The following is an 18,903-nucleotide window of genomic DNA, read 5'->3' as shown; positions in this document are numbered from 1 at the left end:
ACATGAGCAGGAAAAACACAAGCTCACAAGATACCTGATGTGGAGCTTACAGGAGATTTTGGAAGGTGACAATCTAAAGGAATGCTTTGAGTAACAGTAAAAATGCTCGCCCAGTGGCGTAAATCCTGAACAAATGCTTTTCTCAGGAATCCATTTTTAAACACATTGGCACTTCCTGAGCAGTGACTGCTGGATGATATTATGAAATGGCACCATCCATATGACATATTTTTGGACTTGTTCAAAGGGTGCACTCTATGAGCAAAATATCATGTGCATGTTGAAATTGCAAGCAGCCAGAAGGTCTTTCAAGTTTGCGATGAGGACCATTTAGAGAAGAAGTGGTAATCACTTGAATTCCAATCACATGCGTCGTTAAATTGAGATATCATGAGTGTCCTCAAATGCTGTAATGATGAGATTCACCAGTATTACAAGATATATGTTTGGGAATGAAATCAGCAGCCTTTAATGAGTGATGATTGAGAGAGAACAATGTCGTAAGATATCTGACTGAAAATGAATTGGACTGCTTGAAAAGGTCATATACGAAATGTTTAAAAGGCAAGAATTGCATAGTATCACAACAAACAGGGTAAAGCAAACACTACCAGATGCCACTAGGGGGCACCCAGAGCTGAACTGGGGACCTCTTGATCTGCAGTCAAATGCTCTACCACTGAGCTATACCCCCAGCAGGAAGTGTTATTTGCAACCTCAATGTGAGCACATGAGCAGGAAAAACACAAGCTCACAAGATACCTGATGTGGAGCTTACAGGAGATTTTGGAAGGTGACAATCTAAAGGAATGCTTTGAGTAACAGTAAAAATGCTCGCCCAGTGGCGTAAATCCTGAACAAATGCTTTTCTCAGGAATCCATTTTTAAACACATTGGCACTTCCTGAGCAGTGACTGCTGGATGATATTATGAAATGGCACCATCCATATGACATATTTTTGGACTTGTTCAAAGGGTGCACTCTATGAGCAAAATATCATGTGCATGTTGAAATTGCAAGCAGCCAGAAGGTCTTTCAAGTTTGCGATGAGGACCATTTAGAGAAGAAGTGGTAATCACTTGAATTCCAATCACATGCGTCGTTAAATTGAGATATCATGAGTGTCCTCAAATGCTGTAATGATGAGATTCACCAGTATTACAAGATATATGTTTGGGAATGAAATCAGCAGCCTTTAATGAGTGATGATTGAGAGAGAACAATGTCGTAAGATATCTGACTGAAAATGAATTGGACTGCTTGAAAAGGTCATATACGAAATGTTTAAAAGGCAAGAATTGCATAGTATCACAACAAACAGGGTAAAGCAAACACTACCAGATGCCACTAGGGGGCACCCAGAGTTGAACTGGGGACCTCTTGATCTGCAGTCAAATGCTCTACCACTGAGCTATACCCCCAGCAGGAAGTGTGATTTGCAACCTCAATGTGAGCACATGAGCAGGAAAAACACAAGCTCACAAGATACCTGATGTGGAGCTTAGAGGAGATTTTGGAAGGTGACAATCTAAAGGAATGCTTTGAGTAACAGTAAAAATGCTCGCCCAGTGGCGTAAATCCTGAACAAATGCTTTTCTCAGGAATCCATTTTTAAACACATTGGCACTTCCTGAGCAGTGACTGCTGGATGATATTATGAAATGGCACCATCCATATGACATATTTTTGGACTTGTTCAAAGGGTGCACTCTATGAGCAAAATATCATGTGCATGTTGAAATTGCAAGCAGCCAGAAGGTCTTTCAAGTTTGCAATGAGGACCATTTAGAGAAGAAGTGGTAATAACTTGAATTCCAATCACATGCGTCGTTAAATTGAGATATCATGAGCGTCCTCAAATGCTGTAATGATGAGATTCACCAGTATTACAAGATATATGTTTGGGAATGAAATCAGCAGCCTTTAATGAGTGATGATTGAGAGAGAACAATGTCGTAAGATATCTGACTGAAAATGAATTGGACTGCTTGAAAAGGTCATATACGAAATGTTTAAAAGGCAAGAATTGCATAGTATCACAACAAACAGGGTAAAGCAAACACTACCAGATGCCACTAGGGGGCACCCAGAGTTGAACTGGGGACCTCTTGATCTGCAGTCAAATGCTCTACCACTGAGCTATACCCCCAGCAGGAAGTGTGATTTGCAACCTCAATGTGAGCACATGAGCAGGAAAAACACAAGCTCACAAGATACCTGATGTGGAGCTTAGAGGAGATTTTGGAAGGTGACAATCTAAAGGAATGCTTTGAGTAACAGTAAAAATGCTCGCCCAGTGGCGTAAATCCTGAACAAATGCTTTTCTCAGGAATCCATTTTTAAACACATTGGCACTTCCTGAGCAGTGACTGCTGGATGATATTATGAAATGGCACCATCCATATGACATATTTTTGGACTTGTTCAAAGGGTGCACTCTATGAGCAAAATATCATGTGCATGTTGAAATTGCAAGCAGCCAGAAGGTCTTTCAAGTTTGCGATGAGGACCATTTAGAGAAGAAGTGGTAATAACTTCAATTCCAATCACATGCGTCGTTAAATTGAGATATCATGAGCGTCCTCAAATGCTGTAATGATGAGATTCACCAGTATTACAAGATATATGTTTGGGAATGAAATCAGCAGCCTTTAATGAGTGATGATTGAGAGAGAACAATGTCGTAAGATATCTGACTGAAAATGAATTGGACTGCTTGAAAAGGTCATATACGAAATGTTTAAAAGGCAAGAATTGCATAGTATCACATCAAACAGGGTAAAGCAAAGACTTTCAGATGCCACTAGGGGGCACCCAGAGTTGAACTGGGGACCTCTTGATCTGCAGTCAAATGCTCTACCACTGAGCTATACCCCCAGCAGGAAGTGTGATTTGCAACCTCAATGTGAGCACATGAGCAGGAAAAACACAAGCTCACAAGATACCTGATGTGGAGCTTACAGGAGATTTTGGAAGGTGACAATCTAAAGGAATGCTTTGAGTAACAGTAAAAATGCTCGCCCAGTGGCGTAAATCCTGAACAAATGCTTTTCTCAGGAATCCATTTTTAAACACATTGGCACTTCCTGAGCAGTGACTGCTGGATGATATTATGAAATGGCACCATCCATATGACATATTTTTGGACTTGTTCAAAGGGTGCACTCTATGAGCAAAATATCATGTGCATGTTGAAATTGCAAGCAGCCAGAAGGTCTTTCAAGTTTGCGATGAGGACCATTTAGAGAAGAAGTGGTAATAACTTCAATTCCAATCACATGCGTCGTTAAATTGAGATATCATGAGCGTCCTCAAATGCTGTAATGATGAGATTCACCAGTATTACAAGATATATGTTTGGGAATGAAATCAGCAGCCTTTAATGAGTGATGATTGAGAGAGAACAATGTCGTAAGATATCTGACTGAAAATGAATTGGACTGCTTGAAAAGGTCATATACGAAATGTTTAAAAGGCAAGAATTGCATAGTATCACATCAAACAGGGTAAAGCAAAGACTTTCAGATGCCACTAGGGGGCACCCAGAGTTGAACTGGGGACCTCTTGATCTGCAGTCAAATGCTCTACCACTGAGCTATACCCCCAGCAGGAAGTGTGATTTGCAACCTCAATGTGAGCACATGAGCAGGAAAAACACAAGATCACAAGATACCTGATGTGGAGCTTAGAGGAGATTTTGGAAGGTGACAATCTAAAGGAATGCTTTGAGTAACAGTAAAAATGCTCGCCCAGTGGCGTAAATCCTGAACAAATGCTTTTCTCAGGAATCCATTTTTAAACACATTGGCACTTCCTGAGCAGTGACTGCTGGATGATATTATGAAATGGCACCATCCATATGACATATTTTTGGACTTGTTCAAAGGGTGCACTCTATGAGCAAAATATCATGTGCATGTTGAAATTGCAAGCAGCCAGAAGGTCTTTCAAGTTTGCGATGAGGACCATTTAGAGAAGAAGTGGTAATAACTTCAATTCCAATCACATGCGTCGTTAAATTGAGATATCATGAGCGTCCTCAAATGCTGTAATGATGAGATTCACCAGTATTACAAGATATATGTTTGGGAATGAAATCAGCAGCCTTTAATGAGTGATGATTGAGAGAGAACAATGTCGTAAGATATCTGACTGAAAATGAATTGGACTGCTTGAAAAGGTCATATACGAAATGTTTAAAAGGCAAGAATTGCATAGTATCACATCAAACAGGGTAAAGCAAACACTTTCAGATGCCACTAGGGGGCACCCAGAGTTGAACTGGGGACCTCTTGATCTGCAGTCAAATGCTCTACCACTGAGCTATACCCCCAGCAGGAAGTGTGATTTGCAACCTCAATGTGAGCACATGAGCAGGAAAAACACAAGCTCACAAGATACCTGATGTGGAGCTTACAGGAGATTTTGGAAGGTGACAATCTAAAGGAATGCTTTGAGTAACAGTAAAAATGCTCGCCCAGTGGCGTAAATCCTGAACAAATGCTTTTCTCAGGAATCCATTTTTAAACACATTGGCACTTCCTGAGCAGTGACTGCTGGATGATATTATGAAATGGCACCATCCATATGACATATTTTTGGACTTGTTCAAAGGGTGCACTCTATGAGCAAAATATCATGTGCATGTTGAAATTGCAAGCAGCCAGAAGGTCTTTCAAGTTTGCGATGAGGACCATTTAGAGAAGAAGTGGTAATCACTTGAATTCCAATCACATGCGTCGTTAAATTGAGATATCATGAGTGTCCTCAAATGCTGTAATGATGAGATTCACCAGTATTACAAGATATATGTTTGGGAATGAAATCAGCAGCCTTTAATGAGTGATGATTGAGAGAGAACAATGTCGTAAGATATCTGACTGAAAATGAATTGGACTGCTTGAAAAGGTCATATACGAAATGTTTAAAAGGCAAGAATTGCATAGTATCACAACAAACAGGGTAAAGCAAACACTACCAGATGCCACTAGGGGGCACCCAGAGTTGAACTGGGGACCTCTTGATCTGCAGTCAAATGCTCTACCACTGAGCTATACCCCCAGCAGGAAGTGTGATTTGCAACCTCAATGTGAGCACATGAGCAGGAAAAACACAAGCTCACAAGATACCTGATGTGGAGCTTAGAGGAGATTTTGGAAGGTGACAATCTAAAGGAATGCTTTGAGTAACAGTAAAAATGCTCGCCCAGTGGCGTAAATCCTGAACAAATGCTTTTCTCAGGAATCCATTTTTAAACACATTGGCACTTCCTGAGCAGTGACTGCTGGATGATATTATGAAATGGCACCATCCATATGACATATTTTTGGACTTGTTCAAAGGGTGCACTCTATGAGCAAAATATCATGTGCATGTTGAAATTGCAAGCAGCCAGAAGGTCTTTCAAGTTTGCGATGAGGACCATTTAGAGAAGAAGTGGTAATAACTTCAATTCCAATCACATGCGTCGTTAAATTGAGATATCATGAGCGTCCTCAAATGCTGTAATGATGAGATTCACCAGTATTACAAGATATATGTTTGGGAATGAAATCAGCAGCCTTTAATGAGTGATGATTGAGAGAGAACAATGTCGTAAGATATCTGACTGAAAATGAATTGGACTGCTTGAAAAGGTCATATACGAAATGTTTAAAAGGCAAGAATTGCATAGTATCACATCAAACAGGGTAAAGCAAAGACTTTCAGATGCCACTAGGGGGCACCCAGAGTTGAACTGGGGACCTCTTGATCTGCAGTCAAATGCTCTACCACTGAGCTATACCCCCAGCAGGAAGTGTGATTTGCAACCTCAATGTGAGCACATGAGCAGGAAAAACACAAGCTCACAAGATACCTGATGTGGAGCTTACAGGAGATTTTGGAAGGTGACAATCTAAAGGAATGCTTTGAGTAACAGTAAAAATGCTCGCCCAGTGGCGTAAATCCTGAACAAATGCTTTTCTCAGGAATCCATTTTTAAACACATTGGCACTTCCTGAGCAGTGACTGCTGGATGATATTATGAAATGGCACCATCCATATGACATATTTTTGGACTTGTTCAAAGGGTGCACTCTATGAGCAAAATATCATGTGCATGTTGAAATTGCAAGCAGCCAGAAGGTCTTTCAAGTTTGCGATGAGGACCATTTAGAGAAGAAGTGGTAATAACTTCAATTCCAATCACATGCGTCGTTAAATTGAGATATCATGAGCGTCCTCAAATGCTGTAATGATGAGATTCACCAGTATTACAAGATATATGTTTGGGAATGAAATCAGCAGCCTTTAATGAGTGATGATTGAGAGAGAACAATGTCGTAAGATATCTGACTGAAAATGAATTGGACTGCTTGAAAAGGTCATATACGAAATGTTTAAAAGGCAAGAATTGCATAGTATCACATCAAACAGGGTAAAGCAAAGACTTTCAGATGCCACTAGGGGGCACCCAGAGTTGAACTGGGGACCTCTTGATCTGCAGTCAAATGCTCTACCACTGAGCTATACCCCCAGCAGGAAGTGTGATTTGCAACCTCAATGTGAGCACATGAGCAGGAAAAACACAAGATCACAAGATACCTGATGTGGAGCTTAGAGGAGATTTTGGAAGGTGACAATCTAAAGGAATGCTTTGAGTAACAGTAAAAATGCTCGCCCAGTGGCGTAAATCCTGAACAAATGCTTTTCTCAGGAATCCATTTTTAAACACATTGGCACTTCCTGAGCAGTGACTGCTGGATGATATTATGAAATGGCACCATCCATATGACATATTTTTGGACTTGTTCAAAGGGTGCACTCTATGAGCAAAATATCATGTGCATGTTGAAATTGCAAGCAGCCAGAAGGTCTTTCAAGTTTGCGATGAGGACCATTTAGAGAAGAAGTGGTAATAACTTCAATTCCAATCACATGCGTCGTTAAATTGAGATATCATGAGCGTCCTCAAATGCTGTAATGATGAGATTCACCAGTATTACAAGATATATGTTTGGGAATGAAATCAGCAGCCTTTAATGAGTGATGATTGAGAGAGAACAATGTCGTAAGATATCTGACTGAAAATGAATTGGACTGCTTGAAAAGGTCATATACGAAATGTTTAAAAGGCAAGAATTGCATAGTATCACATCAAACAGGGTAAAGCAAACACTTTCAGATGCCACTAGGGGGCACCCAGAGTTGAACTGGGGACCTCTTGATCTGCAGTCAAATGCGCTACCACTGAGCTATACCCCCAGCAGGAAGTGTGATTTGCAACCTCAATGTGAGCACATGAGCAGGAAAAACACAAGCTCACAAGATACCTGATGTGGAGCTTACAGGAGATTTTGGAAGGTGACAATCTAAAGGAATGCTTTGAGTAACAGTAAAAATGCTCGCCCAGTGGCGTAAATCCTGAACAAATGCTTTTCTCAGGAATCCATTTTTAAACACATTGGCACTTCCTGAGCAGTGACTGCTGGATGATATTATGAAATGGCACCATCCATATGACATATTTTTGGACTTGTTCAAAGGGTGCACTCTATGAGCAAAATATCATGTGCATGTTGAAATTGCAAGCAGCCAGAAGGTCTTTCAAGTTTGCGATGAGGACCATTTAGAGAAGAAGTGGTAATAACTTCAATTCCAATCACATGCGTCGTTAAATTGAGATATCATGAGCGTCCTCAAATGCTGTAATGATGAGATTCACCAGTATTACAAGATATATGTTTGGGAATGAAATCAGCAGCCTTTAATGAGTGATGATTGAGAGAGAACAATGTCGTAAGATATCTGACTGAAAATGAATTGGACTGCTTGAAAAGGTCATATACGAAATGTTTAAAAGGCAAGAATTGCATAGTATCACATCAAACAGGGTAAAGCAAAGACTTTCAGATGCCACTAGGGGGCACCCAGAGTTGAACTGGGGACCTCTTGATCTGCAGTCAAATGCTCTACCACTGAGCTATACCCCCAGCAGGAAGTGTGATTTGCAACCTCAATGTGAGCACATGAGCAGGAAAAACACAAGATCACAAGATACCTGATGTGGAGCTTAGAGGAGATTTTGGAAGGTGACAATCTAAAGGAATGCTTTGAGTAACAGTAAAAATGCTCGCCCAGTGGCGTAAATCCTGAACAAATGCTTTTCTCAGGAATCCATTTTTAAACACATTGGCACTTCCTGAGCAGTGACTGCTGGATGATATTATGAAATGGCACCATCCATATGACATATTTTTGGACTTGTTCAAAGGGTGCACTCTATGAGCAAAATATCATGTGCATGTTGAAATTGCAAGCAGCCAGAAGGTCTTTCAAGTTTGCGATGAGGACCATTTAGAGAAGAAGTGGTAATAACTTCAATTCCAATCACATGCGTCGTTAAATTGAGATATCATGAGCGTCCTCAAATGCTGTAATGATGAGATTCACCAGTATTACAAGATATATGTTTGGGAATGAAATCAGCAGCCTTTAATGAGTGATGATTGAGAGAGAACAATGTCGTAAGATATCTGACTGAAAATGAATTGGACTGCTTGAAAAGGTCATATACGAAATGTTTAAAAGGCAAGAATTGCATAGTATCACATCAAACAGGGTAAAGCAAACACTTTCAGATGCCACTAGGGGGCACCCAGAGTTGAACTGGGGACCTCTTGATCTGCAGTCAAATGCGCTACCACTGAGCTATACCCCCAGCAGGAAGTGTGATTTGCAACCTCAATGTGAGCACATGAGCAGGAAAAACACAAGCTCACAAGATACCTGATGTGGAGCTTACAGGAGATTTTGGAAGGTGACAATCTAAAGGAATGCTTTGAGTAACAGTAAAAATGCTCGCCCAGTGGCGTAAATCCTGAACAAATGCTTTTCTCAGGAATCCATTTTTAAACACATTGGCACTTCCTGAGCAGTGACTGCTGGATGATATTATGAAATGGCACCATCCATATGACATATTTTTGGACTTGTTCAAAGGGTGCACTCTATGAGCAAAATATCATGTGCATGTTGAAATTGCAAGCAGCCAGAAGGTCTTTCAAGTTTGCGATGAGGACCATTTAGAGAAGAAGTGGTAATCACTTGAATTCCAATCACATGCGTCGTTAAATTGAGATATCATGAGTGTCCTCAAATGCTGTAATGATGAGATTCACCAGTATTACAAGATATATGTTTGGGAATGAAATCAGCAGCCTTTAATGAGTGATGATTGAGAGAGAACAATGTCGTAAGATATCTGACTGAAAATGAATTGGACTGCTTGAAAAGGTCATATACGAAATGTTTAAAAGGCAAGAATTGCATAGTATCACAACAAACAGGGTAAAGCAAACACTACCAGATGCCACTAGGGGGCACCCAGAGTTGAACTGGGGACCTCTTGATCTGCAGTCAAATGCTCTACCACTGAGCTATACCCCCAGCAGGAAGTGTGATTTGCAACCTCAATGTGAGCACATGAGCAGGAAAAACACAAGCTCACAAGATACCTGATGTGGAGCTTAGAGGAGATTTTGGAAGGTGACAATCTAAAGGAATGCTTTGAGTAACAGTAAAAATGCTCGCCCAGTGGCGTAAATCCTGAACAAATGCTTTTCTCAGGAATCCATTTTTAAACACATTGGCACTTCCTGAGCAGTGACTGCTGGATGATATTATGAAATGGCACCATCCATATGACATATTTTTGGACTTGTTCAAAGGGTGCACTCTATGAGCAAAATATCATGTGCATGTTGAAATTGCAAGCAGCCAGAAGGTCTTTCAAGTTTGCGATGAGGACCATTTAGAGAAGAAGTGGTAATCACTTGAATTCCAATCACATGCGTTGTTAAATTGAGATATCATGAGCGTCCTCAAATGCTGTAATGATGAGATTCACCAGTATTACAAGATATATGTTTGGGAATGAATTCAGCAGCCTTTAATGAGTGATGATTGAGAGTGAACAATGTCGTAAGATATCTGACTGAAAATGAATTGGACTGCTTGAAAAGGTCATATACGAAATGTTTAAAAGGCAAGAATTGCATAGTATCACATCAAACAGGGTAAAGCAAACACTTCCAGATGCCACTAGGGGGCACCCAGAGTTGAACTGGGGACCTCTTGATCTGCAGTCAAATGCTCTACCACTGAGCTATACCCCCAGGAGGAAGTGTGATTTGCAACCTCAATGTGAGCACATGAGCAGGAAAAACACAAGCTCACAAGATACCTGATGTGGAGCTTACAGAAGATTTTGGAAGGCGACAATCTAAAGGAATGCTTTGAGTAACAGTAAAAATGCTCGCCCAGTGGCGTAAATCCTGAACAAATGCTTTTCTCAGGAATCCATTTTTAAACACATTGGCACTTCCTGAGCAGTGACTGCTGGATGATATTATGAAATGGCACCATCCATATGACATATTTTTGGACTTGTTCAAAGGGTGCACTCTATGCGCAAAATATCATGTGCATGTTGAAATTGCAAGCAGCCAGAAGGTCTTTCAAGTTTGCGATGAGGACCATTTAGAGAAGAAGTGGTAATCACTTGAATTCCAATCACATGCGTTGTTAAATTGAGATATCATGTGCGTCCTCAAATGCTGTAATGATGAGATTCACCAGTATTACAAGATATATGTTTGGGAATGAATTCAGCAGCCTTTAATGAGTGATGATTGAGAGTGAACAATGTCGTAAGATATCTGACTGAAAATGAATTGGACTGCTTGAAAAGGTCATATACGAAATGTTTAAAAGGCAAGAATTGCATAGTATCACATCAAACAGGGTAAAGCAAACACTTCCAGACGCCACTAGGGGGCACCCAGAGTTGAACTGGGGACCTCTTGATCTGCAGTCAAATGCTCTACCACTGAGCTATACCCCCAACAGGAAGTGGGATTTGCAACCTCAATGTGAGCACATGAGCAGGAAAAACACAAGCTCACAAGATACCTGATGTGGAGCTTACAGGAGATTTTGGAAGGTGACAATCTAAAGGAATGCTTTGAGTAACAGTAAAAATGCTCGCCCAGTGGCGTAAATCCTGAACAAATGCTTTTCTCAGGAATCCATTTTTAAACACATTGGCACTTCCTGAGCAGTGACTGCTGGATGATATTATGAAATGGCACCATCCATATGACATATTTTTGGACTTGTTCAAAGGGTGCACTCTATGAGAAAAATATCATGTGCATGTTGAAATTGCAAGCAGCCAGAAGGTCTTTCAAGTTTGCGATGAGGACCATTTAGAGAAGAAGTGGTAATAACTTGAATTCCAATCACATGCGACGTTAAATTGAGATATCATGAGCGTCCTCAAATGCTGTAATGATGAGATTCACCAGTATTACAAGATATATGTTTGGGAATGAAATCAGCAGCCTTTAATGAGTGATGATTGAGAGAGAACAATGTCGTAAGATATCTGACTGAAAATGAATTGGACTGCTTGAAAAGGTCATATACGAAATGTTTAAATGGCAAGAATGGCATAGTATCACAACAAACAGGGTAAAGCAAACACTTCCAGATGCCACTAGGGGGCACCCAGAGTTGAACTGGGGACCTCTTGATCTGCAGTCAAATGCTCTACCACTGAGCTATACCCCCAGCAGGAAGTGGGATTTGCAACCTCAATGTGAGCACATGAGCAGGAAAAACACAAGCTCACAAGATACCTGATGTGGAGCTTACAGGAGATTTTGGAAGGTGACAATCTAAAGGAATGCTTTGAGTAACAGTAAAAATGCTCGCCCAGTGGCGTAAATCCTGAACAAATGCTTTTCTCAGGAATCCATTTTTAAACACATTGGCACTTCCTGAGCAGTGACTGCTGAATGATATTATGAAATGGCACCATCCATATGACATATTTTTGGACTTGTTCAAAGGGTGCACTCTATGAGCAAAATATCATGTGCATGTTGAAATTGCAAGCAGCCAGAAGGTCTTTCAAGTTTGCGATGAGGACCATTTAGAGAAGAAGTGGTAATCACTTGAATTCCAATCACATGCGTTGTTAAATTGAGATATCATGTGCGTCCTCAAATGCTGTAATGATGAGATTCACCAGTATTACAAGATATATGTTTGGGAATGAATTCAGCAGCCTTTAATGCACATATGTCAAAGTCAAGGCCCGCGGGCCAGATCCGGCCCGCGAATTGATTATCTATGGCCCCCTGGATGATATTTAATTACTATTAGAACCGGCCCGCAGGCCACAGCCGCCCGCTGGTGTTTTGCACGCACAAACACTACATTCCCCACAATGCAACGGTAGCCCGCGAAGTCACTGCAGCGCACACAAGCGGCAAAGGTCCGCTCGGCGAAAATGACGTAATCGCAGTGGCTCCGCCCGTGGGCGAGGGCGTCGCGCGCTGTCGATTCGCGAGGTCGTGCACCTCTCGAATTTTGTAACGTTGTGCACACCAGCACGTTAAACTTAATTAAGTTAAATTTTTATACATATATTCGAAATGATTCGACATAATTCGCTTTTATTCACATTATTTAATGGTTGTTTATTTTCAAAACGCCCAATCTTAACGTCTTCACGTTCTCTCATGTTTCGTCCTGGAATTACAAGAGGCTCGTATTTGTTAACTGTTCAGTCAGACAGATATTTGTTGTGAAACGAAGTAGTTACAATTTCAAGCATTTTCAAGTACTTTAGCCTAAATTCCAGCACTTTTCAAACCTTTATTACTTTATTCATTTAATGTACAGGACATGTTTTCTTTGAAGGAAGTTTGTTTTTATCTGTTTGCTTGTTGAAAAATGTTTTCACTTGAAATTACTGACAGATCCATAAGAAAGTATTGCTTTATTCATTTAAGCATTAAATAATAAACACTGTGTTAGGTCTTGGTTCAATAGGCTATGTGCAATCATTTCAATGTTTTAATAAACATTGAACCAGTCCGGCCCTCGGCTTGTAGCAAATTTGGTTTTTTGGCCCTCGGTGCATTTGACTTTGACATCCCTGCTTTAATGAGTGATGATTGAGAGTGAACAATGTCGTAATATATCTGACTGAAAATGAATTGGACTGCTTGAAAAGGTCATATACGAAATGTTTAAAAGGCAAGAATTGCATAGTATCACATCAAACAGGGTAAAGCAAACACTTCCAGACGCCACTAGGGGGCACCCAGAGTTGAACTGGGGACCTCTTGATCTGCAGTCAAATGCTCTACCACTGAGCTATACCCCCAACAGGAAGTGTGATTTGCAACCTCAATGTGAGCACATGAGCAGGAAAAACACAAGCTCACAAGATACCTGATGTGGAGCTTACAGGAGATTTTGGAAGGTGACAATGTAAAGGAATGCTTTGAGTAACAGTAAAAATGCTCGCCCAGTGGCATAAATCCTGAACAAATGCTTTTCTCAGGAATCCATTTTTAAACACATTGGCACTTCCTGAGCAGTGACTGCTGGATGATATTATGAAATGGCACCATCCATATGACATATTTTTGGACTTGTTCAAAGGGTGCACTCTATGAGCAAAATATCATGTGCATGTTGAAATTGCAAGCAGCCAGAAGGTCTTTCAAGTTTGCGATGAGGACCATTTAGAGAAGAAGTGGTAATAACTTGAATTCCAATCACATGCGTCGTTAAATTGAGATATCATGAGCGTCCTCAAATGCTGTAATGATGAGATTCACCAGTATTACAAGATATTTGTTTGGGAATGAAATCAGCAGCCTTTAATGAGTGATGATTGAGAGAGAACAATGTCGTAAGATATCTGACTGAAAATGAATTGGACTGCTTGAAAAGGTCATATATGAAATGTTTAAAAGGCAAGAATTGCATAGTATCACAACAAACAGGGTAAAGCAAACACTTCCAGATGCCACTAGGGGGCACCCAGAGTTGAACTGGGGACGTCTTGATCTGCAGTCAAATGCTCTACCAGTGAGCTATACCCCCAGGAGGAAGTGTGATTTGCAACCTCAATGTGAGCACATGAGCAGGAAAAACACAAGCTCACAAGATACCTGATGTGGAGCTTACAGGAGATTTTGGTAGGTGACAATCTAAAGGAATGCTTTGAGTAACAGTAAAAATGCTCGCCCAGTGGCGTAAATCCTGAACAAATGCTTTTCTCAGGAATCCATTTTTAAATACATTGGCACTTCCTGAGCAGTGACTGCTGGATGATATTATGAAATGGCACCATCCATATGACATATTTTTGGACTTGTTCAAAGGGTGCACTCTATGCGCAAAATATCATGTGCATGTTGAAATTGCAAGCAGCCAGAAGGTCTTTCAAGTTTGCGATGAGGACCATTTAGAGAAGAAGTGGTAATCACTTGAATTCCAATCACATGCGTTGGTAAATTGAGATATCATGTGCGTCCTCAAATGCTGTAATGATGAGATTCACCAGTATTACAAGATATATGTTTGGGAATGAATTCAGCAGCCTTTAATGAGTGATGATTGAGAGTGAACAATGTCGTAATATATCTGACTGAAAATGAATTGGACTGCTTGAAAAGGTCATATACGAAATGTTTAAAAGGCAAGAATTGCATAGTATCACATCAAACAGGGTAAAGCAAACACTTCCAGACGCCACTAGGGGGCACCCAGAGTTGAACTGGGGACCTCTTGATCTGCAGTCAAATGCTCTACCACTGAGCTATACCCCCAACAGGAAGTGTGATTTGCAACCTCAATGTGAGCACATGAGCAGGAAAAACACAAGCTCACAAGATACCTGATGTGGAGCTTACAGGAGATTTTGGAAGGTGACAATCTAAAGGAATGCTTTGAGTAACAGTAAAAATGCTCGCCCAGTGGCATAAATCCTGAACAAATGCTTTTCTCAGGAATCCATTTTTAAACACATTGGCACTTCCTGAGCAGTGACTGCTGGATGATATTATGAAATGGCACCATCCATATGACATATTTTTGGACTTGTTCAAAGGGTGCACTCTATGAGCAAAATATCATGTGCATGTTGAAATTGCAAGCAGCCAGAAGGTCTTTCAAGTTTGCGATGAGGACCATTTAGAGAAGAAGTGGTAATCACTTGAATTCCAATCACATGCGTCGTTAAATTGAGATATCATGAGCGTCCTCAAATGCTGTAATGATGAGATTCACCAGTATTTCAAGATATATGTTTGGGAATGAAATCAGCAGCCTTTAATGAGTGATGATTGAGAGAGAACAATGTCGTAAGATATCTGACTGAAAATGAATTGGACTGCTTGAAAAGGTCATATACGAAATGTTTAAATGGCAAGAATGGCATAGTATCACAACAAACAGGGTAAAGCAAACACTTCCAGATGCCACTAGGGGGCACCCAGAGTTGAACTGGGGACCTCTTGATCTGCAGTCAAATGCTCTACCACTGAGCTATACCCCCAGCAGGAAGTGGGATTTGCAACCTCAATGTGAGCACATGAGCAGGAAAAACACAAGCTCACAAGATACCTGATGTGGAGCTTACAGGAGATTTTGGAAGGTGACAATCTAAAGGAATGCTTTGAGTAACAGTAAAAATGCTCGCCCAGTGGCGTAAATCCTGAACAAATGCTTTTCTCAGGAATCCATTTTTAAACACATTGGCACTTCCTGAGCAGTGACTGCTGAATGATATTATGAAATGGCACCATCCATATGACATATTTTTGGACTTGTTCAAAGGGTGCACTCTATGAGCAAAATATCATGTGCATGTTGAAATTGCAAGCAGCCAGAAGGTCTTTCAAGTTTGCGATGAGGACCATTTAGAGAAGAAGTGGTAATAACTTGAATTCCAATCACATGCGTTGTTAAATTGAGATATCATGAGCGTCCTCAAATGCTGTAATGATGAGAATACCAGTATTACAAGATATTTGTTTGGGAATGAAATCAGCAGCCTTTAATGAGTGATGATTGAGAGAGAACAATGTCGTAAGATATCTGACTGAAAATGAATTGGACTGCTTGAAAAGGTCATATATGAAATGTTTAAAAGGCAAGAATTGCATAGTATCACAACAAACAGGGTAAAGCAAACACTTCCAGATGCCACTAGGGGGCACCCAGAGTTGAACTGGGGACGTCTTGATCTGCAGTCAAATGCTCTACCAGTGAGCTATACCCCCAGGAGGAAGTGTGATTTGCAACCTCAATGTGAGCACATGAGCAGGAAAAACACAAGCTCACAAGATACCTGATGTGGAGCTTACAGGAGATTTTGGTAGGTGACAATCTAAAGGAATGCTTTGAGTAACAGTAAAAATGCTCGCCCAGTGGCGTAAATCCTGAACAAATGCTTTTCTCAGGAATCCATTTTTAAATACATTGGCACTTCCTGAGCAGTGACTGCTGGATGATATTATGAAATGGCACCATCCATATGACATATTTTTGGACTTGTTCAAAGGGTGCACTCTATGCGCAAAATATCATGTGCATGTTGAAATTGCAAGCAGCCAGAAGGTCTTTCAAGTTTGCGATGAGGACCATTTAGAGAAGAAGTGGTAATCACTTGAATTCCAATCACATGCGTTGTTAAATTGAGATATCATGTGCGTCCTCAAATGCTGTAATGATGAGATTCACCAGTATTACAAGATATATGTTTGGGAATGAATTCAGCAGCCTTTAATGAGTGATGATTGAGAGTGAACAATGTCGTAATATATCTGACTGAAAATGAATTGGACTGCTTGAAAAGGTCATATACGAAATGTTTAAAAGGCAAGAATTGCATAGTATCACATCAAACAGGGTAAAGCAAACACTTCCAGACGCCACTAGGGGGCACCCAGAGTTGAACTGGGGACCTCTTGATCTGCAGTCAAATGCTCTACCACTGAGCTATACCCCCAACAGGAAGTGTGATTTGCAACCTCAATGTGAGCACATGAGCAGGAAAAACACAAGCTCACAAGATACCTGATGTGGAGCTTACAGGAGATTTTGGAAGGTGACAATCTAAAGGAATGCTTTGAGTAACAGTAAAAATGCTCGCCCAGTGGCATAAATCCTGAACAAATGCTTTTCTCAGGAATCCATTTTTAAACACATTGGCACTTCCTGAGCAGTGACTGCTGGATGATATTATGAAATGGCACCATCCATATGACATATTTTTGGACTTGTTCAAAGGGTGCACTCTATGAGCAAAATATCATGTGCATGTTGAAATTGCAAGCAGCCAGAAGGTCTTTCAAGTTTGCGATGAGGACCATTTAGAGAAGAAGTGGTAATAACTTGAATTCCAATCACATGCGTCGTTAAATTGAGATATCATGAGCGTCCTCAAATGCTGTAATGATGAGATTCACCAGTATTACAAGATATATGTTTGGGAATATAATCAGCAGCCTTTAATGAGTGATGATTGAGAGAGAACAATGTCGTAAGATATCTGACTGAAAATGAATTGGACTGCTTGAAAAGGTCATATACGAAATGTTTAAAAGGCAAGAATTGCATAGTATCACAACAAACAGGGTAAAGCAAACACTTCCAGATGCCACTAGGGGGCACTCAGAGTTGAACTGGGGACCTCTTGATCTGCAGTCAAATGCTCTACCACTGAGCTATACCCCCAACAGGAAGTGTGATTTGCAACCTCAATGTGAGCACATGAGCAGGAAAAACACAAGCTCACAAGATACCTGATGTGGAGCTTACAGGAGATTTTGGAAGGTGACAATCTAAAGGAATGCTTTGAGTAACAGTAAAAATGCTCGCCCAGTGGCATAAATCCTGAACAAATGCTTTTCTCAGGAATCCATTTTTAAACACATTGGCACTTCCTGAGCAGTGACTGCTGGATGATATTATGAAATGGCACCATCCATATGACATAATTTTAGACTTGTTCAAGGGGTGCACTCTATGAGCAAAATATCATGTGCATGTTGAAATTGCAAGCAGCCAGAAGGTCTTTCAAGTTTGCGATGAGGACCATTTAGAGAAGAAGTGGTAATCACTTGAATTCCAATCACATGCGTCGTTAAATTGAGATATCATGAGCGTCCTCAAATGCTGTAATGATGAGATTCACCAGTATTACAAGATATATGTTTGGGAATGAAATCAGCAGCCTTTAATGAGTGATGATTGAGAGAGAACAATGTCGTAAGATATCTGACTGAAAATGAATTGGACTGCTTGAAAAGGTCATATACGAAATGTTTAAATGGCAAGAATTGCATAGTATCACAACAAACAGGGTAAAGCAAACACTTCCAGATGCCACTAGGGGGCACCCAGAGTTGAACTGGGGACCTCTTGATCTGCAGTCAAATGCTCTACCACTGAGCTATACCCCCAGCAGGAAGTGGGATTTGCAACCTCAATGTGAGCACATGAGCAGGAAAAACACAAGCTCACAAGATACCTAATGTGGAGCTTACAGGAGATTTTGGAAGGTGACAATCTAAAGGAATGCTTTGAGTAACAGTAAAAATGCTCGCCCAGTGGCGTAAATCCTGAACAAATGCTTTTCTCAGGAATCCATTTTTAAACACATTGGCACTTCCTGAGCAGTGACTGCTGAATGATATTATGAAATGGCACCATCCATATGACATATTTTTGGACTTGTTCAAAGGGTGCACTCTATGCGCAAAATATCATGTGCATGTTGAAATTGCAAGCAGCCAGAAGGTCTTTCAAGTTTGCGATGAGGACCATTTAGAGAAGAAGTGGTAATAACTTGAATTCCAATCACATGCGTTGTTAAATTGAGATATCATGAGCGTCCTCAAATGCTGTAATGATGAGAATACCAGTATTACAAGATATTTGTTTGGGAATGAAATCAGCAGCCTTTAATGAGTGATGATTGAGAGAGAACAATGTCGTAAGATATCTGACTGAAAATGAATTGGACTGCTTGAAAAGGTCATATATGAAAT

General features: G+C 40.5%; 19 non-coding genes across 19 annotated transcripts; all 19 read right to left on the bottom strand.

Moving 5' to 3' along the window:
- Positions 1–1,350: 1,350 nt before the first annotated feature.
- trnac-gca (transfer RNA cysteine (anticodon GCA)) lies at positions 1,351–1,422 on the bottom strand. Its single transcript has one exon. It is a non-coding gene; the product is annotated as a tRNA-Cys (tRNA).
- Positions 1,423–2,078: 656 nt separating this feature from the next.
- trnac-gca (transfer RNA cysteine (anticodon GCA)) lies at positions 2,079–2,150 on the bottom strand. The gene has a single exon. It is a non-coding gene; the product is annotated as a tRNA-Cys (tRNA).
- Positions 2,151–2,806: 656 nt separating this feature from the next.
- On the bottom strand, positions 2,807–2,878 carry trnac-gca (transfer RNA cysteine (anticodon GCA)). The gene has a single exon. It is a non-coding gene; the product is annotated as a tRNA-Cys (tRNA).
- A 656-nt stretch (positions 2,879–3,534) lies between these two features.
- Positions 3,535–3,606, bottom strand: trnac-gca (transfer RNA cysteine (anticodon GCA)). Its single transcript has one exon. It is a non-coding gene; the product is annotated as a tRNA-Cys (tRNA).
- A 656-nt stretch (positions 3,607–4,262) lies between these two features.
- Positions 4,263–4,334, bottom strand: trnac-gca (transfer RNA cysteine (anticodon GCA)). The gene has a single exon. It is a non-coding gene; the product is annotated as a tRNA-Cys (tRNA).
- Positions 4,335–4,990: 656 nt separating this feature from the next.
- Positions 4,991–5,062, bottom strand: trnac-gca (transfer RNA cysteine (anticodon GCA)). Its single transcript has one exon. It is a non-coding gene; the product is annotated as a tRNA-Cys (tRNA).
- A 656-nt stretch (positions 5,063–5,718) lies between these two features.
- On the bottom strand, positions 5,719–5,790 carry trnac-gca (transfer RNA cysteine (anticodon GCA)). Its single transcript has one exon. It is a non-coding gene; the product is annotated as a tRNA-Cys (tRNA).
- Positions 5,791–6,446: 656 nt separating this feature from the next.
- Positions 6,447–6,518, bottom strand: trnac-gca (transfer RNA cysteine (anticodon GCA)). Its single transcript has one exon. It is a non-coding gene; the product is annotated as a tRNA-Cys (tRNA).
- Positions 6,519–7,902: 1,384 nt separating this feature from the next.
- Positions 7,903–7,974, bottom strand: trnac-gca (transfer RNA cysteine (anticodon GCA)). The gene has a single exon. It is a non-coding gene; the product is annotated as a tRNA-Cys (tRNA).
- Positions 7,975–9,358: 1,384 nt separating this feature from the next.
- Positions 9,359–9,430, bottom strand: trnac-gca (transfer RNA cysteine (anticodon GCA)). The gene has a single exon. It is a non-coding gene; the product is annotated as a tRNA-Cys (tRNA).
- Positions 9,431–10,086: 656 nt separating this feature from the next.
- trnac-gca (transfer RNA cysteine (anticodon GCA)) lies at positions 10,087–10,158 on the bottom strand. The gene has a single exon. It is a non-coding gene; the product is annotated as a tRNA-Cys (tRNA).
- Positions 10,159–10,814: 656 nt separating this feature from the next.
- Positions 10,815–10,886, bottom strand: trnac-gca (transfer RNA cysteine (anticodon GCA)). Its single transcript has one exon. It is a non-coding gene; the product is annotated as a tRNA-Cys (tRNA).
- A 656-nt stretch (positions 10,887–11,542) lies between these two features.
- Positions 11,543–11,614, bottom strand: trnac-gca (transfer RNA cysteine (anticodon GCA)). The gene has a single exon. It is a non-coding gene; the product is annotated as a tRNA-Cys (tRNA).
- Positions 11,615–13,148: 1,534 nt separating this feature from the next.
- On the bottom strand, positions 13,149–13,220 carry trnac-gca (transfer RNA cysteine (anticodon GCA)). Its single transcript has one exon. It is a non-coding gene; the product is annotated as a tRNA-Cys (tRNA).
- A 1,384-nt stretch (positions 13,221–14,604) lies between these two features.
- trnac-gca (transfer RNA cysteine (anticodon GCA)) lies at positions 14,605–14,676 on the bottom strand. Its single transcript has one exon. It is a non-coding gene; the product is annotated as a tRNA-Cys (tRNA).
- A 656-nt stretch (positions 14,677–15,332) lies between these two features.
- trnac-gca (transfer RNA cysteine (anticodon GCA)) lies at positions 15,333–15,404 on the bottom strand. The gene has a single exon. It is a non-coding gene; the product is annotated as a tRNA-Cys (tRNA).
- A 1,383-nt stretch (positions 15,405–16,787) lies between these two features.
- Positions 16,788–16,859, bottom strand: trnac-gca (transfer RNA cysteine (anticodon GCA)). The gene has a single exon. It is a non-coding gene; the product is annotated as a tRNA-Cys (tRNA).
- Positions 16,860–17,515: 656 nt separating this feature from the next.
- Positions 17,516–17,587, bottom strand: trnac-gca (transfer RNA cysteine (anticodon GCA)). Its single transcript has one exon. It is a non-coding gene; the product is annotated as a tRNA-Cys (tRNA).
- Positions 17,588–18,243: 656 nt separating this feature from the next.
- On the bottom strand, positions 18,244–18,315 carry trnac-gca (transfer RNA cysteine (anticodon GCA)). Its single transcript has one exon. It is a non-coding gene; the product is annotated as a tRNA-Cys (tRNA).
- Positions 18,316–18,903: the final 588 nt, after the last annotated feature.

The sequence above is a fragment of the Brachyhypopomus gauderio genome, chromosome 6, assembly GCF_052324685.1.
Source record: "Brachyhypopomus gauderio isolate BG-103 chromosome 6, BGAUD_0.2, whole genome shotgun sequence".
Classification (NCBI taxonomy): Eukaryota; Metazoa; Chordata; class Actinopteri; order Gymnotiformes; family Hypopomidae; genus Brachyhypopomus; species Brachyhypopomus gauderio.
The sequence above is the reverse complement of the archived record's forward strand: the minus strand, read 5'-3'. Positions and strand labels throughout refer to the sequence as shown.